This window comes from Ciconia boyciana, chromosome 1 (assembly GCF_034638445.1).
Source record: "Ciconia boyciana chromosome 1, ASM3463844v1, whole genome shotgun sequence".
Taxonomy (NCBI): Eukaryota; Metazoa; Chordata; class Aves; order Ciconiiformes; family Ciconiidae; genus Ciconia; species Ciconia boyciana.
The window spans coordinates 137,366,905-137,386,072 of record NC_132934.1 but is presented as its reverse complement, the minus strand read 5'-3'; positions in this window follow the sequence as shown (position 1 = coordinate 137,386,072).

Sequence of the window (19,168 nt, the reverse complement as noted above, 5' to 3'; positions counted from 1 at the left end):
TATACAAAAGTGTTGAAACCGCCTGGCTAGCAAAGGCAATTGTCCTGGTTACTATTGCTACCCTCTGTATTTCGTAACTGCTGAAGGTCACCAACTGGGAACTGAATTAACAAGAAAAAAAACCCCTCAAACATATAATCCTGCAAAAAGGAAGACCTTACTCTTGTCATATCCTCTGGTTGCTAGTCCAATTAGGCAGGACAGGCCTATCTTAGCAAATTTGTTCATATCGTAATATAAGAGAACGTGTACAGAAAGTCATTGTAAGAAGCAAGAGATTTAGGACGGGTCATTAGCACCAGGCCCCAGGTGTCTCATTACTCTCATGAGGTCTTTCTGGTGGTTGATCTGGGAGTAAGAAAAAACTGTCCTTTGGAAACACTCAACAAGAAAAATTTTGACCTGCAGCTGCAGGCAAGTTACTGCCATCTCACCAATGTTATTGAAAGGAGGGCGTGCATTTTACAACATCAACAGCAGGAGAAAGCACAGACCCAGGCCCTTCAGAAACTCTGCTACTGATTACAGAAGTGCAGGACTTCACCTTTAATCTCTATCTGCTTTTAAGCATGTCTCCAGCAATGAATGTCCTGTGTCATATCTGAAGTTTGAAAAGCTGCCGAGAATCCTGGTATGCGGTTTTCAAAAACTCATCTGAAATTAAAATTTCAACGGAATAACTGTTTAGAAAAAATGTATTATTCTGCAGTGCATTGTGTGGCAATAATTATGTGACAAATTCCAAGTTACAAAGTTAAACATTTTTGCTTGAGAACTCTGAGGAAGTGCTCATATTTTGTAACAGTGAAAGTGTTTCTTTTACCGCCATCTGACTTGGAAGCAGTTAATGGACTTTGCTCAAAATATTCTGGGTAAAAATTGGATCTGAGCAGATACCAAACTCTAAAAGTGCATCTCTCATAACCTAGAGGTAGTCCTGAAACAGGTTCTTTCACAACCTGCCGTCCAGCTTTCTCCAACCAGGTCAAACATTAATTATTTTAAAGCTGTGCAGTGGCATGCAAGGGAAGAGAGCGAGTGTGTGCACATGGCAGGAGCTTGTTATCTGAGATACTAGGATAGGAAGCCAAACCCTCCAATGCTGTTGGTGTCCATTCCTGATTTTGCCACTGACTGATTGTATGATCTTGAATAATTCATTTAAACATAACAAATTAGAAGGCTTTTAAGGATTTTAAGGATTGATAGGTAAAGGCTTTTAATAATCCTTTGAAAGAAATTTTCAGTCGGTGCATACACATCCAAACTGAAGTCTCATCAGGGATTTGGCAATGCCAGATGAGATGCATGTGAAGGAAAGCAATGCTAAATAAATAGTTCTGCAACTAATCCACATTCAGTTGTGCTGGATTATTTCCTTATTCTAGAAAGCCAACCTTTTATTACAAAAGTACAACATATAAGTGATGTCATTTTATTTCCTGAAGATTCTCTTCAAATTCCAAGAAAGAAAAACTATTTGTGTAGTGAAGATGGATGTGGGAAAAATACTTTATTCTGGAGAGACATTTTTAGCAATGGGAAAGAAAAAGGGAAGAATGATTTTCTTCTAGTTGCATTTAATTTCCCACAGAATACTTTGTAGACAAATGACTGGGGCCATAACCTTAATTGTTCAAAACTATTAAGCAAATTAATCTGTGAATTTATTTAGAAGTACATCAGGTTCTCTCTTACAGTACTCGGCTTTGAAAGTTCACAATAGGTTTCACATGAGAAGCATGAGACTGATGCTGGCAGTCAGTTTATTTGCTTAGGTTGGGACAGGGGCAAGAAGAGAAACACGGCAAATGTTTACTCTGTATAAGATAATTTAATCGCATCCATTAAGTCTGTGAGACTGGACCAAATCACAGAAGCCTGTAGCATTGGTGAATTGCTAGTTATTCTCTGTAGAATTATGGGGAAACATTAATGACTAACATTTTATTAATGCTGTTAATTTAAATTTTTAAAAAATTAAAGGTCAATAAGAATTACTGCCTTTAACACCTAGAGGAAATTAGATCAAAATTGTTTTGTGTGATTCATGCTTTTTTCATTAAAGTTCTCAATCTACTGTAAAATCTGTACAGGTATAAAAGCTGTGGGTGATCATTTAATACATCAGCAGGGCATCTCAGATAGGAATTTACACAGTAAAACCATCTTAGCATGCATTCCCTGAGAGACAGCACTGCTCTCTGAGCCTGGGAAGTGCAGACAATTCAGTAGGTGGCCCCACACCTGGCCAAGAAAGGAGCTTTAGGGGCAAATCCATGTCCTTCACTGTTTCATCTTTTAGAACTCTCAGTTCCATTATGCTGAATTTTTCTGCTGTTAAAATGTTACTCTTAAAAATATTATTTTGTAAGAATTGTTTAATTCTGACCTTTGAAACCACACATCCTCTCCTTCCTGAGATTCTGGGGCTTTTTGTCTTTTCCTTTGGTGTAATTATGACCAGAATTACATTTAAAAAAAACCCAAACCCACAACATAGAAAGAACAAGACAGACAACATCTTTCCCGCCCCAGCCCCTCATACTTTTTTCCTTGGAGGAATAGAAAGAATCAGAAGAGATACATTTCTCTATGGAGATGGGAGGGTGTGAAGGTTTGTTTTCTGATTTTGAAATTCAAAGAAGGGTACATGCTTTCTTTGCTCTAACAGTAACAATGAGCAGAGGCATGCCGTCAGCATGTATAGGACTCAGTATTTGCAAAAAGTAGTAAATTCATCGTCTGCACCATCTTAAAACACTTTGTGAATAAGGGTCAAATTCTCTAAATAATTCTGCTAAGAAAAGTGTTCAGGTTTAGAAACACCAAGCACCACTGACTGGGAATAAAGCAGACTTGTCTTTATATTTTGTAGTCCAGTGGTCAGAGCCATCATGAGGTGAAATTCAGACTCATTGTTCCTCGTGTTTTTGATGATTTTGAACCTATTTGGGGTATAACCACAATATGTGTCTCACCATTGCTCCTGTGACAGCAGTTTTATTTTACACTGTATGCTTGAATAGCAATCTCTAGCATAGTGGATGGGACATTATATTAGCTCCATCTACAAAATGCATTCGTTCTGTTTGCATGTAATTTTCCCCCCGCCTGTCCCATAGGATACATCCCTTGGACAGAATACCCTAGATGAATAGCACTCTGGAATACTTGTGTTCTCTCACTTCATCAGCGTTCATAAAGCTGCTTGGGTCACCTGAAACCATTTTGGGTGTAGATAAGGGCACAGATGAGGGCTTCAGAAGCAGTATTACAGAGCGGAGAGAACCTAATTTAGTTTTCAGATCTCAGCTGCAATTTGTTGGATCTGAAATTAATAAACATGTGGAAACTTGTGAGAGAATCAAGCTAGGCTTTTATCAGCATGTTGTTACCTCCAAGGAGAGATCTGGGCTCCACAGAGGAGTACTGGGTATTCTGTGTTTGTGTCTCACTGCATCCATTAAAAAAATCATGGGTTATAGGTAAAATTTGCATTCTTTTTTTCTGCTTATCTTCCAATTTGAGCCACAAAGTAGCTAATTTTTAACTTGCTACAATAAATAAGCTTGCTGACTAATTTTGCTTTTAATGATCCCTTTAGGCTCTCAGAAACAGGTGTTTGACCTGCTGAATCTCTGTGACTGGAGAAGATAAATAATACAGGCAAGTTTAAAGGGCTTAGTTGTGTAGGGGCTTTCTGCTATATTGTGATCCAAGCAAGTGATCTGCAAGTCACTGAGAATTAGAGATACTCTTTTTTTCTTCAAACCTAGGAATGGTAGTTTCAGCAGTGTTTCTCTTCCCATTTTTGGTTCCTTTTTTCTGTTCATGTATCTTAAGAGAGTATTTTTTCCTTTCCTTTTTGTTTTCATTCCTTCCTCAGTCTCTGCACCGTGTTTCATGGGTAACAGAATTACTTTAATATTGCTCTTCTTTTGTTAAACATGATGTGAACTGAGTACCACTTGAATCTGAAATGACCTTTGAAGAATAACAAGCCAGTAGGTTTGAAATGGGCCTAAAAGGATCCTCTTGAAGATGATCCGGAGTTTTATCATCTGAATCCTAAATAGTGCTTCCTTTACAGTATCACAAACTACAGTGCCAGAACATCATAGAATGACAATAAGATAAAAAGTAATTGGGCCATTCTAATCTGACTGTGGCATACTTATATACATTAAAAAAAAAATTAAATATTTGCATAAAATAAAAAATAGGTAAGACAATACAGTGCCTGAAACTGCCTCTGGAAAACCACTGAAGAACTTCTCCATGTTCCCAACAAACTAAATTAAGCTACTCGCAGCAATAAAATTGGATTGACCTTTTTGTATCTTAATCTGAGGCTACTTCAGGTACAAGCCGTAGGCCTGCCTGCAAAGTCACGAAAAGCAATATTTTTTTCCTATGTATTCCAGAGGCTTTTGAAGGCCTTATGAATGTTCATTTAATAATACTAGAATGTTTTTGCAAAAGGTAGAAATAGAAGTTGCACTCTCTTATTGGTAGGTCCTCTTCCACATCTCACAGTTCATGCCTAGCCTCCCTATACTTCATGTCTATAGAGGTGGGACAAGTGGCAACACCTCTATGTCCTTTTTGCCCAGTGCCCTTTTGCTGAGTGGTCTGGTGACTGGAGGCAGAGTTAGCAGGTTGTGCAGGAGAAGGAAGGGAAGGGATGCATCACCTTCCCCTGCTTTTAAGGATATTGGGAAAAATAAAGTAATATTGTTTGGAGCTACAACCCTTCTTCAGCGCCCTAAGGATTATTCTGTTTTTCAAGGAAAAACAAAACCTCAAAGAAAAGCAAGCAGATTTATAAAGCTGCATGGTGGCAGCAATCTTCCACTCCTCCTTCAGGATCTACAAAAAGCTGGGACCAATTCCTCCTGTAGAAAGGCAAGGCATGCACCAGCCTCAGCTGAAACACTCAAAGGAAACAGGCACGTTTCCTTCTCATGAGAACACAGCATACTCTCCCTAAGGAGATAACTGTTCTGTCCATGTCCATTTGTGGAACTGTTGCCTTTGATTTTCTTTCTAGGCGGAGAGGTGATTTAAAGAGCTTAGCTAGACCATATAAACCTTTTGCATGAAATTCCATAGTTACTCTAGAAGAAAATAATGAAATTCAGGTCATGATAGCTGTGTCTTATATCATGTCCACAAAGTATGACTTTTGTACTATAAATAAGGGGAAAACCAGTAGCCTTGTCCCATAGACCTTGCAGTCAAGAATTTAGCTCTGAAAAATTGAGATATTACGAAAGCATTACATCAGGTTGCAATTTATTTATTTAATGAAAAAAGATTGCATATTGCCTTGCTTCTCTCTCTCTCACGGAGTGCTACTGAAATGGAATATGCATGCACCTGTGATCAGACCCAGATCAGAGTACAGAGCACCAGGCTACTGTTTGAAGGGAAAATGATAAAAATGGAGGAAAAAACACACATACTGTGAAAGTGAAGAATAGTTGCAAATATGAAGACATACAAAATCTTCAGAGGGGCTGTTAGAATGCCCCCATCTTCCCAAGGCAATTAAACCCTGACTGTGCCATTACTTAGTTGTACTTGTGACCATTTCCAACCTGGTGCTTTCAGTGGGGTTCTTCATGGAATAACAAACAACTTGTTTTCTCTTAAATTACAAGTAAAGTTATGCTCTCCCTTTTAAAGGAATGTTTAAGCAAAACAATAAGAATACTAGGGCTGAAAAGTATAAAGTCACCTTACACTGAAGAAAACCATGTATAGTTTATTTTTGTTCTGATCTTTAAAAACAGGACAAATGACAAATTAAAACTAGGTTATGGAACTGTGTAAGACCTGATGGCAGGAAGTGAAATCTTGTTGTACACAAGCAATTATACGCAGGTCTAGCGAAAGAAAATCATTCCTTTATCTCTTTATCCTTTATCTTTTATCACCCTTTACAGTCTTACTGTAGATTGCCAGCACTGGCTAAAATACAGAACTTTTATACCTACAGAAAACAGACCAGCCTTAGCAGCAGGTTTGTTTTGCCCTTACTAATGGCCTTTGGTTTGCTGGACAGAAGGCGTCTGATTTTTTTTTTTTTTTTTTTTTGAACTGGGCAAGCCTGTAGGGAACAAATAAATATGAAGGAGTTCTCCCCCAGTCCCCAGTGTAGCCTTGGGAGTATTGTAGTTTAGTGTTAAGAAGTGCTCATTATTTCAGTAATTCTGAAGCACCTGTCACAGACAAAGTACTTATGTGAAGAACATTAATTCTATAACTAGAAAATCTAAATTAATGGCCCAATTCTAAGTCCTCAGCACATAAACCCTTCCATGCTGTATAGGTGATGGGAACTATTGGAAATGGGTAAAAGATTCCTAATGAAGTGTAAAACAGTGGCAAAAAGGTTTCTCTCTTAAGCAGAGGAACTCCTCTGGATGCTTTAGACAAAGAATCATTTCAAGTGGTGACAATGAAGACCTCTAATTTTCAGACTGCTGGAAAAGGTAATTTTGCTTCTTGTACGTGTTAGGCTTGTCATGGCTTCACTTTTGTTGCCATTATGTTTTGACAGGTAGGGAGGAGTCAGGACATAGGAATACCAAGGTTTTTCCACCTTGAAGGAATTATTTTTATGTTATGATTTGATGTGAAATCTACTAATTTGGAAAAATTATGAGTTTCTACTGCAGGCAGGTTAATAGTTGTCGGAGGAAACTGTCTGAGAAAGGAAAGGGATGGTTCCTCTCAGGTATCTAGCAGATCCAAGTCTTGATTGCCTTCAAAAGCAATCAGCACTTTTTCATAATCATAGAATCATGTATGTTTTAAGGGACTTTTGGGGGTCATCTAGTCTAGCCTCCTTTTCAAAGTAGATCAAATTAGACTGAGTTGCTCAGGGTCTTGTTGAATTTTGAATATATCCAAGGACAAAGATTTCACAGCCTCTCTGGGCAACCTGTTTCAGTGTTGGACCACCCCAATGTGAAGCAGGTTTTCCTGTCTCTAATCAGAATTCCCCACATTCCAGCTTGTATTCCTTGCTTCTCCTCCTACCACTGTGCACCTTTGAAAAGAGTCTGGCTCCACCATCTCTATAACCTCCCAGTAGGTGGCTGGAGACAGCGACAATATCCCTCTCAGTCTTCTCTTCTTTGGGCTGAACCAGCCCAGTTCTCTCACCCTCTCCCTTTCCATCATGCGTGCCGTTCCTCTACCCATCCTGGTGGCTCTCCACTGGACGCACTCCAGCGTGTCAGTGCCCTTCTCGTACCGGGGAGTTCAAAGCTCTGCACAGCACCCCAGAAGGGGTCTCACGAGTACTGAGCAGAGGAGGAGGGAAACACTTGCCTTGGCTTGCTGGCCACACTCTTGCTAATGCAGGCCCAGGATGCCACTGGCTGCCTTTGACACAGGCGCATTCCTGGCTCGCATTCAACTTGTTGTCCACCAGGAACCCCGGGTCCTCTTCTGCAAAGCTGTGTTGTACCTGGTCAGTGTCCAGCATGTATTGGTGCCTGGGCTTATTGTTCTCCAGCTGCCGGCCATTTGCCTTTGTTGAGGTTCATGAGGTTACTAGTGGCCCATTTCTACAGCCTGTTGAGGTTCCTCTGAATAGCAGGCCTGCCCTCCAGCATATCAGCTACTCTCCCCAATTTGGTATTGTTCATGAACTTCCTGAGTGTGCACCTCTGTCCTGTTGTTCAGGTTATTAATAAAGAAATTAAACAGTATTAGCTCTAGGATCGATCCCTCAGGCATGCAGCAGGTAACCAGCTGCCAGTTGAACTTTGCACAGTTGACCACAACCCTCTGAGCCTGATGAGCAAGCCAATATTCCATTTGGCTATAAGGATACCGTGGAAGACTGTGTCAAAAGCATTTTACTTTTTATGAATGTTTACATTTGACTATTTGAATTTTCTACTCTTCCTCTCCACTCTCTTCTCTGTTCTTTCTGTGTAGAGCAATCCCTTTTAACCACTGAAAATGAACTGTCTATCAGAGTCCTGACGCTGAACAGAAATGCCTAATTTTGCCCTTGGTTTCCTTGAGAGTCAGTGGATATAGGCACTTCCAGAGGTAAATCAGTTTGTCAAAATCAGAATTAACTCCAAGAGAGTTTTCCTTTCCTGGTAAGCAAATGGGCTTGTATTTCTTTCTTTTTTTACCTTTGCTATGTCCCTTAACCCTTCTGATTTTATCCCTGTGTGTTAATCCTGTATATTGATTCCTTCATACTTATGGAGGTATGTCTTTGTGCCTTGCATGATTTCTCTTTAATTCTCATGTTGTTGAAAAACTCTTGGTAGACCCCCAGTGATTTCTTATCTTTGCTTTCTGTCTTGCATCAGAGAGGTTTGCTGTTCCCCATTTATAGCCCTTTTCAGTTACTGCTTCCTTCCTGGCAGTCTTCTGTCATTTAAATTACGTTTCCAGAAGACTCCATCTCCAGATCCTTGAGTGTGTAACAGTTTGGTTTACTTTTCTTCTAATCCTTTGACTCCTTCCTCTCTTATGATAATGAACTCTTCTCATTCACTTTCACTAATCTTGCTTCCCATCTTTTTGTTTTCATTTTCTGGTGAAAATCAAATTGAAAATAGCAACTTCACCAGTAGCTTCTTCTAGTTTGCCTGGTTGGGGGGGGGGGGGGGGGGGCTTGGAGGGGGGACAGGGCAGGGGAGAAATCATTGCCATAAGGACTTCCTGGAATAACTGTGCCTATACTAGGAGATTTCAGCATGCCTGAGAGTACTGCTGACCTTTAGAGCATGATCCTTTATGCTAACAAACTGTTAAACTGTGCCCTGGTGTGAGCTGGGCCCTTCCAGCTAGTGCTGTCCCCAAATACTTCTTGGGGGCAGTTCGGCAGATCATCATTCTGGGGGTCATTACCAGTAGGCAGTTTGCACACAGACACTGATTTGGAAGCTAAGAGATTTTGCTTAATTACACACTACATTGCCTTGGTACAAAGGAAAATTCTTGGATGTGTTTCCTTCACTGGTATATAAGATTGCTGTATCCTGTACATTTGCTTTTCCAATAGATTTGAAGAGTCCATGTAGCATTAGAAGTCTTTTGTAGGCTTCTGCTGACAGTTTGAAAAATCCCCCCTCCTCCTGATTTTTGCAGATTTTCGTGGTTAAACAAGCCTGCATCTCATTTCTTCTTGAGCTTCACAGACAGTATATACACTCTTGACATGAACCTTAACAGTATTTCCATTGTCTTGCATTTTTTCTCCTTAGTCAATACGGCACATCTATATACACTTCCCAGTCAAAAGGACCTTTTAACCATTATAGCCCTGACTTCTGCCTTTACCTCTTCCTAGTGGTAATGGTGGTCATGATTTGACCAGGCTTATTGAAGTTTACCTCTTCCTACCCATAGCTTAGAAGCCTTAGTTAACCAATGATCAAAACAGGTTCCAAGACACAAAGCTGGAAGTAACTTAAGATCTTCTGATGATTATAATATTAGTATCTGAAAGCGGGTTCACAATACCTCAGAGCTTAGTTGAACAGCACTTGATTAATGTTTAATGGTTTAAGTATTTGAAATGATGCATTCTGTGCAGTTTTAAATACAGATCTTGTTGACTTTTCACTGGGAAAAGAAGAAAAGTTATTGAAAATAGTATTTTGAAATGTTACAGTGTTTCAGATGATGTAAATCTGTGAACAGAGTTCTACAGAGAGACATGTCAGGTTAAACAGATGCAACTGAACTTTATCACCAAATAAAGATCTTCTTCAAACTTTGGCACAGAAGGATTTTATAGCACTGTACTGAGTATGGGTCTTATTCCTCTGTATGGCGAGTCAGATCAAGAGCTGGCTCACAGTTTCTTTCACAGCAAGTAGGTGAAATGCAGTTCTGAGAGAGCTGGCAGAAAGGGTTTGGAGTGCTAAAAGGAAGTGTAAGGGGAAGGCTGGCAAACGTCAGTGATGTTCTAGAGTCTGGGAAAGCTGGTCAGGCCATGGGATTTAGGAAGTTTTGGGGTGTTAACCTGTTGGGGGATGGACAGAGGAGAAGATTTAGGTGAGGATAAGTGGGATGTCAGAATGTTGTAGACACCTCAGAAGGTCTGTTGAGAAGCAGGGAAAGGAAACCTTCTCCCTCTCCCCCACTCTATTTTTAGCTGTTCCCTCGCTCTTGTGACCCCTTCCTTCTTTCTCAGTCCCCTGGTATACAAGATTCATCAGTACCACCAGAGCAGCAGGCGAAACAGAGGTCTGTGCAAGCAGGAGGTGAGGATTCAGGCTATATATGCTGGTATAACAGCTGGCTGTTCTGTGCAATTCTAAGTGTTAAGCAGCAAATGTCCTTTATGCTTTTCTAACAAAGCTAAATGTTATGTCGTTGCCATTAGATTGCCAAGGCTACTGATACAGAATATTTGCTCATGGAAATAATTTAACTTCACCTTTCCTGATATGGATTATTTGCTTGTGGAAATAATTTAACTTCACCTTTCCTACTGAGAGAGAAACCTTGCCCCTTTGTTAGCACTGGAGTATCCACTGGCAAAAGCTATGCTATGATTGTGTCCATGGGTATAATGATAGAATTTATGGATATATGTGGAGGTTCCAACATAGCTACTCAAGAGGAATATAGGAACAAGACAGATAAAGGGGCAGGGCATGGATATTTTACTCTTTTACTTCGTGAAGAACCCAGGAGATCTCTGTTACTGTGAATTTCATCTTGGCAAGAAATGGCCTGAGGTTTTTCGTTCATTTCTTTTTAACCACATACATACCTTATTTTCCTTTTCCTTTGAGAGCAGTTCCATAAAGATGAGCAGGAAACAGGAAACAAGCTTATAGGACTTGCAGAGGGAAAAATTAAAAGATTTGAAGATTTTTTTAAAGATTTAAAGATTTTAAAGAAGATTTGAAAATGGAGAGTCCTCTTTTGATATAAATAATACATGAACCCTGGAGAATGATTTGATGAAAATGGACCTTGAACACAAGGCAAGAAGTAGATACACATACACAGCTTTAACCTTCATCCAAATCATAAAGTTCCTCAACTGATGCATTATTATGTATCTTATTTATGAGTAATTTTATTCATTGATATGCTTCATAGAATATTAGAGCAGAGATTCATGAGTAATTTGAAGTCAGGATACAAGACAAGATCAGAAAATAAACCCATGTAGTACTTTTAGGATGTGTTATTATTATACCATTATATTGAAACAAAACTACTGAGAAATTTATAATGTTTTAAAATAATTTCAGAAAGAAATATGCACCAACATATTGTACTACTTTAATATTTATTCCTCCCTGCTTAGCCTCATAGTAGAAGTGAACATTAATATGTGAATGGTTTGAAGCAGGTTTGTATACATATGCTTTTTTTTTCCCCATTATAACTCTCTTTTTAAATAGTTTTTTGGTAAAAGCTTCAGATTTTTTAGCATGTTAAAGTATCAAAAGTCTTTGTAAGACCTCATTGATGTAGAAATGCTTTTTGGACCTGTATGATCAATGCTTTCAGCTTTTGCAAAGTCAAACTTACATATGTACACTTGAAAGTTTCTAGCTCCTTCTAATCTTGGAGGAAACCTTTCGAGTGTGAAGCAAATGTACTCAGTTGTACAATTGCCAAGCTGTGTGGGGATAGCTGCTGTATTTTTAAGTCTGTTTTAATAATTTATTTTTGATCAGGTATTAATTTTTTTAAACAATCCGTGTCGCATAGCAATTGTGATATCACATTCAACACTTAAGTAGGTCTACTTTAAAGTAGAAATGTTCTCTCCATATATTTCCTCCGTACAAGTCAATGACCCTTTCACTAAGGAGGTTAGCAGTCCAACTGGCAGTCTCAGTGGGCCCATGGCAGTTCCTACATAATTTGGGAATGCAGGCACCTCAACAGTCAGTGCTTGTGTATTGATCTCTCACTCTCCTTCCTTCCACTTCATGATAAGTCTGCACCTGATCATGTGGAATGAAAGAATTTATTTTTAATAAGAATGAAGCTAATAAACACAAGCCACTGTAATTTCTCCCTAGAGTAAGGATGAAGTAAAACCCCGTGTGTCCAATCCTGAACATAACTAATGAAGCTATCATTGAAATCAGCCTGGAATAATCAAAAAGAACCAAATATTAGCGATGTAGCTTTCATTTGGTTTGATTTGTATATGAAGATGGGCCACATGAAGAAATATTTTGAAGGTGGAGTGACTTATGGTGAATTAGGGATACCCAGTCTTGTTATGTTTCATGTAATTTTTATTTCTTGGTACTTGTTATGCCGGTGTTAGTGAAACTTGATTTGCATGCCTGTCCTTATCTAGTGAAGAAAATATTTCTCACGCCAGTTTTGAATAAAACACACACCTTTTACAGCTGTCTCAAATAATAACACTATTGTGAAGTTGATTTGGCGTTCTTCAAAATATTTATGATAAAATATTTTTCCACTCTTTGCCAAATCCTTAGTTAGAATTTCAATAATGTCTAAATACTTATCAATTGGAAAAAATACATAGGTAGGTAAAAGTATTTTCTGTTGGGTTTGGGGTTTTTTTTCCCCAAATATTGCAAAAAAGTTTAAAGAAGCTGCCATAGAGGAGTTTTTTAATATCAAAGACAATATACCAAATTCAAATTAAGTGATCTCTGTCATTTTTGTTTGTGAGTATAGCAAAGTTGTAGAGATACTTAATAATTTCAGATTCAGAAAATAATATTTTTGTCATTTTTATTTCTGCTCTACTTTGTTAATTTTTTTTTTTGCCTGGTGTTATACGAAGATTCTATGCCCATTTCTTAAATAACTAGCAGCATTTATAGCAATTATACTGTGGGAACGGGAAGGGGAAAGTAAGTTTTGACTCAGTAATAGATGGGCTCTCTTTCAGTCCTGGTTTGGTTTTAGAGTGTACTTCAGATCTCTTCCTTTTGGTGTGCTTGGGTTTTTTATCAAGACATAGCTGATAATTAATGGTTCACGTGCAGATCTTGTCCTGACATGGAATACTCACTCAGATGTGGAAGCAAGGAAGTCGTCTTGGGTCTCACTGCATAACCACAGCCAGAGAAACAAGAAGACAGCTCCTAAAAGCTTTCCTTAGCGAGTTTTACCCAAAGCTGATGGAAAGTCTATGTAATCTGAATAGATTATCTTGCTTTTGAAGCAGCAATAGTACAATAATGTTAGGAGAATGAGCATCACAGACATCACAGCAATCTACCCTGCGACTTTCAAAGTAGACTAGGAGCTGTCTGCTTTCAGGGAGACTTTTCTTTAGTTTGACTTGACACCCTGGATTTCTATGCTGTCAGAACACAGGAACATAACAACATGAGAAAGGCTATACTGGGTCAGACCGAATCTGACAGAGATATCTGACATTCCACCTCTGACTACAGCCAAAAGCAAATGCCTGTGATTGTGAAAGTATGATGTGAAAGACTGCAGCCTCAGATTATGATCTCTTTTCTTCTCATTTGCTTCTCTTTCCTTATCTTTTGCCAGTCAAAAATGTCCATGCAGAACCATTTTCTTTTGGAAAATGCGATTTGACAGAATTGAGGCACAGCATGGTGATGTGTTGATTTAGTAGAAGATTAGAGTGGAGAATAAGCATACAGGCTTGCAGGCTAAGCTGGAGCCCTGTGGCTTCCCAGACTTAGAAACAAGATGCATAGAAGACAAGCTAAAACTTTCTAAAGTAGCCTGAAGCAGAATGCACAAGCTTTAGTCTCGCAAAAGAAACTGAAATCTTTGATCTTTTATCTTGAACTAGGCTATTTTTAAAGGGGTAGAAAATGGTTTTCTGGACAGTTTTGGTCTTTTGCCTCTGATATCTGAATGGATTATATATATTGATCTGCTCTTTCCACCTGTTTGGCACTGATATGCTTCTTTCTCCAATAATGCAGTCCCTAGAGCTTGCGTTCTGTAAAGCAACAGCAATCCTGTTTATATACAGACTTACAAAGAAATATTTAATTCCAAGATTAGTCTACAGTCTTGCCATTATTTACTCATGCAGGTGGTAACACAGAAGATGCTAAAAACCAGTGGTTGACTAACTGGAGGAATCAGAGGTAAAAGCCCTGGTACTAGAGGTGAGATGCAGTTTTCGAGGATGAAGATTATGAGCTAATGTTCCTTTGGAGCTCAAGTGGGCAAAATCATGGCAGAAAGGAAAAACCAGTGAAAAGGAATTAAAGCAAGAGGTGTTGTAGAAAAAAGTTCTGTAAACACTTGGAAAAAAAAGATTTGAAACAAGAAAGGAATTAAAGCAGCATATGATATTTTTTCCTAGAAAAAGTTGAGAAATGACCTAGTAATAGGAACTAAATCTTTGTGCAAAAATTAAAATGTTTCATGATTCACTGGGAAACCCAAACTGAAGGATCCCAGTCTAAACTGTTAGGACAAAACAAAGGGAATCAGATTGCTTCCAATTAAGTAAATTCCTTTCTTCAACTTGGAGCTTCCTAACAGGGATAAGCTGCAACAGAAACTGAAGGAACTGAGACCTTATCTTGAGAAGGAATCAAATGTGTAACAAAGCTGGCTGGACAACAAGATTTTAATACATGACAGCTCTTGAGGGTTTAGAATTTTTTTTTCTCCATGAGAACCCATTGCTGAGTCAGTCAAGGTCAATTTAGTATTTACTACAGAAGAAAAAAATGCAAATGAAAAAAGATGTTTTAACTTACCCGATCTTCAAAACACTTCCATAACGGACATAAATGCTAGTACTTATAGTCCAAGAGAAGCGTTGATGTATGAACACAAGTCATGACTGTATGATGACTTAATATGGAAAAAGTCTAAGTAATGAAGCATTATATTATTGTGAAACCCATAAGAAACTCCTGGCAGTGACAAAATCTAGAATAACAGTAGCATTACAGAAAATAAGATTTATAAGGGATCTTAAGAAATCACCTAGTCTGGCCCTTTCCTCCATAGCAATACCTACAGTACCTACAAAAATACTTGCAGTAGATAATTTTCGCTACTGTTATGTGGCAGAAAATTCATGCTCAGGACAAGCCACATATCCCAGATAGTACCTTTTTAGATATGAGAATCCTGAAAAGTACTTTGTAAACTGTCTGGGAAAACTGCAGCATTATGAGGTGACATAAACATAAGTTTAGTGACCTGTCATAACTACAAGAATAATGAAATGATTGCTTACTGCAGCTGAAACATAGCCATTGAAGCTCAGACTGGAAAAATAGTGACAAGTTTTCCAGGTTTTGCAGCACCAAAAGACATTTTTTGTTGCTCAACTAAAGGTAGTTTAAGAGAAAATCTGTTAGAGAAGAAGAGAACATCACTATGGAGATAAGTAGGGGGCTAAGAACAGTCCGGGAAAATGTAAAAATGTCCTGATAACAAAGCATACAGTGAACAGTTAAGTTTATATAACTTGTGGTTTGAAAATTCTTTCTTTTTTCTCCATTGATCATGCATTGTATAAGGTGCCACTTGTTAGATGATGATTAGAGCTGAGAAAGGTGTGTTATGATGTGCATTAGGAAAAATTTATGAAAGCTGTTTGGCTTAGCATCTTCTCTCAGAATAAATGTAAGAAGGGCAATAAGCTTTTTTACAGAATAAAGTAGGTGAAGCAGTAGGAGCTGTATCTGCTGACAAAGAAAAGTAGAGCTAAGTGATCAAAGAGATTTCAATAGCAGCTGAATAGTGTATCATAGAGCTGTGGATCTGAAAGAGAAGCAGCAGCTGAAATATTCAGTATTCAGAAAATATCCAGAGGTAACATTAGAAACAATCACAGAAATTGGAAGCCATAGAGCACAGCAGGGAAGCAATGGGGATTTGGAAGACAGCTGGGAGGGAGATGATTGGAGCTATGTGGAAGTTGGGAACACTGAGGGCAATTTGGGAGCAGTGGGTGGCCAGGATCATGAAGAACATGCTAAGTTATTGGGTGGTAGGAACAACTACAGGAGTCTTATGACAAAACTTTATGCTTTCTCAGTAGCATTATTCATTTAACAACTTTTTATGTTTTTATACTTGCAGGATAGAACAAGCTTTGGAAGAACCAGATCAGCATTTGAAGACAATAGAATCACAGGTCTCAAAATGCAGAGATAATACGTTTGGACAGATGTGACTGTAATGCTGTCAGCTGCTGCTATTCCATATCAAGGCTTCCAATATTTGCTGTTTATTCTTCAAGCCAAAGCCCTTGGAGACAAGTGATTAGAGACAAATATTAGCTTTCATTTTTTTTAAGGGAGATTCTGATAAAATCTTGAAATCATGACCCAGATGTACACTAACATTTAAAAATACACACAAGAAATAAAAATAGCCTGCAACTGTTTATTTTAAATCTCAGATTTTTCATGATCGACTCTTTTGAAACCAGAGCCATGATTTGCTAACATTTGACAATTAAATGCTGCAACTGAGGGCAGAAATTGGTCAAAAGAGTCTTTTGCAAATTATGACTGTGAAAGGAAGGAATGAAATAACTTGATATTCAGATTGTATTTCCAGAGACCCAACAGGGATTTTGTCAGTTCTTTTAAAAGGCTGGTTTTTTTCCCCAACAGATAATCCCCCATAAAGATATGCTGTAATTTGGAAAAAAAAAAAATGGTGAGAAGTAATTGTGATACAAAAACTACAAAAGCCCTGTGTTACTTTGAGTGACGTTTTTTAGGGTGTAACAATTTTTAGTATGGGAACTGTAAGGAGCGTCATAGAGTGAGCGACATGGTAAGATTTGCAAAACTGTGCACTGCCATGAAATGAAGATGGGTGAAAATTTTTCAGTTTTATGTAAATCAGAGTCTCTTGGTAGTCCAATTGCTGCTTCTGATATTTTAAAGTCTCTTATTTTTCCTTTGCTCTCATACCTTTGCAGGAAGGGCTTTCTGTTGCAGGAGCAGAATTACATATGCTTTCTCAGGTCCAGCTGACTAGTAATTGTTGCAGTCTTTGTCCTGGCTAAACTGACCAATACTTACTGACATCTAGTTACCAGGAAACAGAATTGTCTTGTTCTTTGCTGATTATTACATCCTACATCAGGCAAGACTGTTTCTACCCGCAATGTGATGATAAAAGGAAGAAAGCAATTTCCTGTTGAAAGTTTTACTTTCTGCTGTTAGACAGGTAGTTCCCTTCTTGTTCTCATTTAATCAAAAAAGAAAGAGGGGAAATAGTGGGGTGTTTTTTTTCCTCTAGAAAAGTGCAAAGCTTCAAGTGGTGATGACACAAACTTTTGAATTCTGGTCCGCTATTTCAGTCTATCACAACCAGAGGAAAGGTAATCATACTTTGCATGTCAATCAACACTATTCCTTTTGTATGTCAGCCTCCACAACTAGTTTTATTGACTGCAGTTTCTATATTGCAGCTACAGGATAAACACTCATTAGCTGTTGGGCAGAAAACTCTTAGTGGGCTGAAAAGAATTGTCTGGGTATCCCACTAAGCCAGCAAATAGAGGACTGCATGTGAGGACAAGAGTTTTAACTGGATACCTTGGGACAAAAAGAGAGCAGGTCAAGACATTCACCAAGTGAGCTAGTTCATTGTAGGGTTCAGTGCTGCCAAACATATATTAAAAAAAAAAACCAAATGCTTGGCAGCCCAAGTTGTCGTCTTGTCTTCTGCAGACCATTTCAAATGTTCTGGTGTTGTTTTGAGTCTACAGTGAAGTATGGTTTTCCTTTATTACATTATTTTGAAGTTAAATTACCCTTTTCTGTCTAGCACTGCTTTTAGTTCTGCTAATCCTGAGGTCATATCAGCAAATTTTCTTTTTCACAGATTTGAAACCTGCAGTCTTAATGGAAGCTGAGATCTCCTGTCACAAAAGCTAAAGATTTTAGAATAACCAGTATTAAAAATCACAGTGAAATCAGGACAGCTGGCAAAACTCAGAGTTGCAAGTAACTCGGAACAAAATGTAGCCTACAAAATTAGTTGTTGAAGAAGATGTATGAACTGGAAGAAACACAAGCTTGACATGAGATGCTATTATGAGCCTACAGTGCTGACAGTTAAACCCATTTCTTTTTAATTACATAAGGAGAAAACACAAAGAGGGCAAAAGGGTGAGTGGGCCATATAAAGAGGCCTCATATGTTGAGGCTTTGGCAATGTGTCCAACACTGAAATAGATTCTGAAATTATGCTGTGATAAGTCACAATACTTCTTGTTCCCATTCTTGTCCATAAGCTCTGTCCCCTCTTTATACTGCCTCTGCAATGATGCAATACTTAGCAAGAAGTGTCTGTGATTTGTGGAAACACCTGGCTGGATGGCTTAGACCTCGGAGAATGGTAACACGAGCAACCCAAACTATTAGCCCCTAACTCCCTAACCCAAACCATTTGTTACTCAGCTGCTGGTTAAAACATTCAGGACATATATTTGTTCTTCTTGGATTTTTTTTTTTGATGGAGAAAGTTCCTTACTGGAAAAAAATACAATTTCTTTGCAGAAATTCTGTTTCACTGAAAACCCAGTATTCATTTGAAAAATTAGTTAGATAGGACTTTTTGACTAGCTCTAAACTGTCTGTAGAGATGAACTGTGCAACACTGGGGTTTATCTGGTCATGAATAATCCCACTGACAGAGCATTATCAAATATATGTCCAAGACCTTGCTCCTCAAAACAAAGGTTTGCTTAAAGCAGGAAAACTGCAGTGGTTCTAAAGCCACTTATCCAATGCAATTTATTTATTTTTATACGTATGAGCTAAAACTGTATTAGCTGAAAGCTAAGACCTTTTTGTCTTTGTTCAATTTTCTGACAGTAGTTTGTACGTGAGCCCATTTCTAAGCAACAATGGAGGAAAACAAACATGTTGATGGAAAATGAATGGTGTATATATAGAATCGGCTGCAGGTTATTCAAGGACAGCTTTGGTAGCTAAAATTAATTCGATATCTATCTAACTAAACGTATACCAAGCTATAGCTGTATTTGGCCATTGCTTTTTTAGGTGCCAGTGTCACCTGAACCATACATACCCAACTGCCCAGGGAGCCAAACCCCTGTTGAGATCTGCCGTTTGTCCCTCTCTCCAAGTAAGAAAGAGAGGCGGAGGCAGAGCTCTGCCCGCCTGAGGTAAAGCCCGGCCGAACCCTGCTTCAGAGGCAGGGCGGCAGCTCG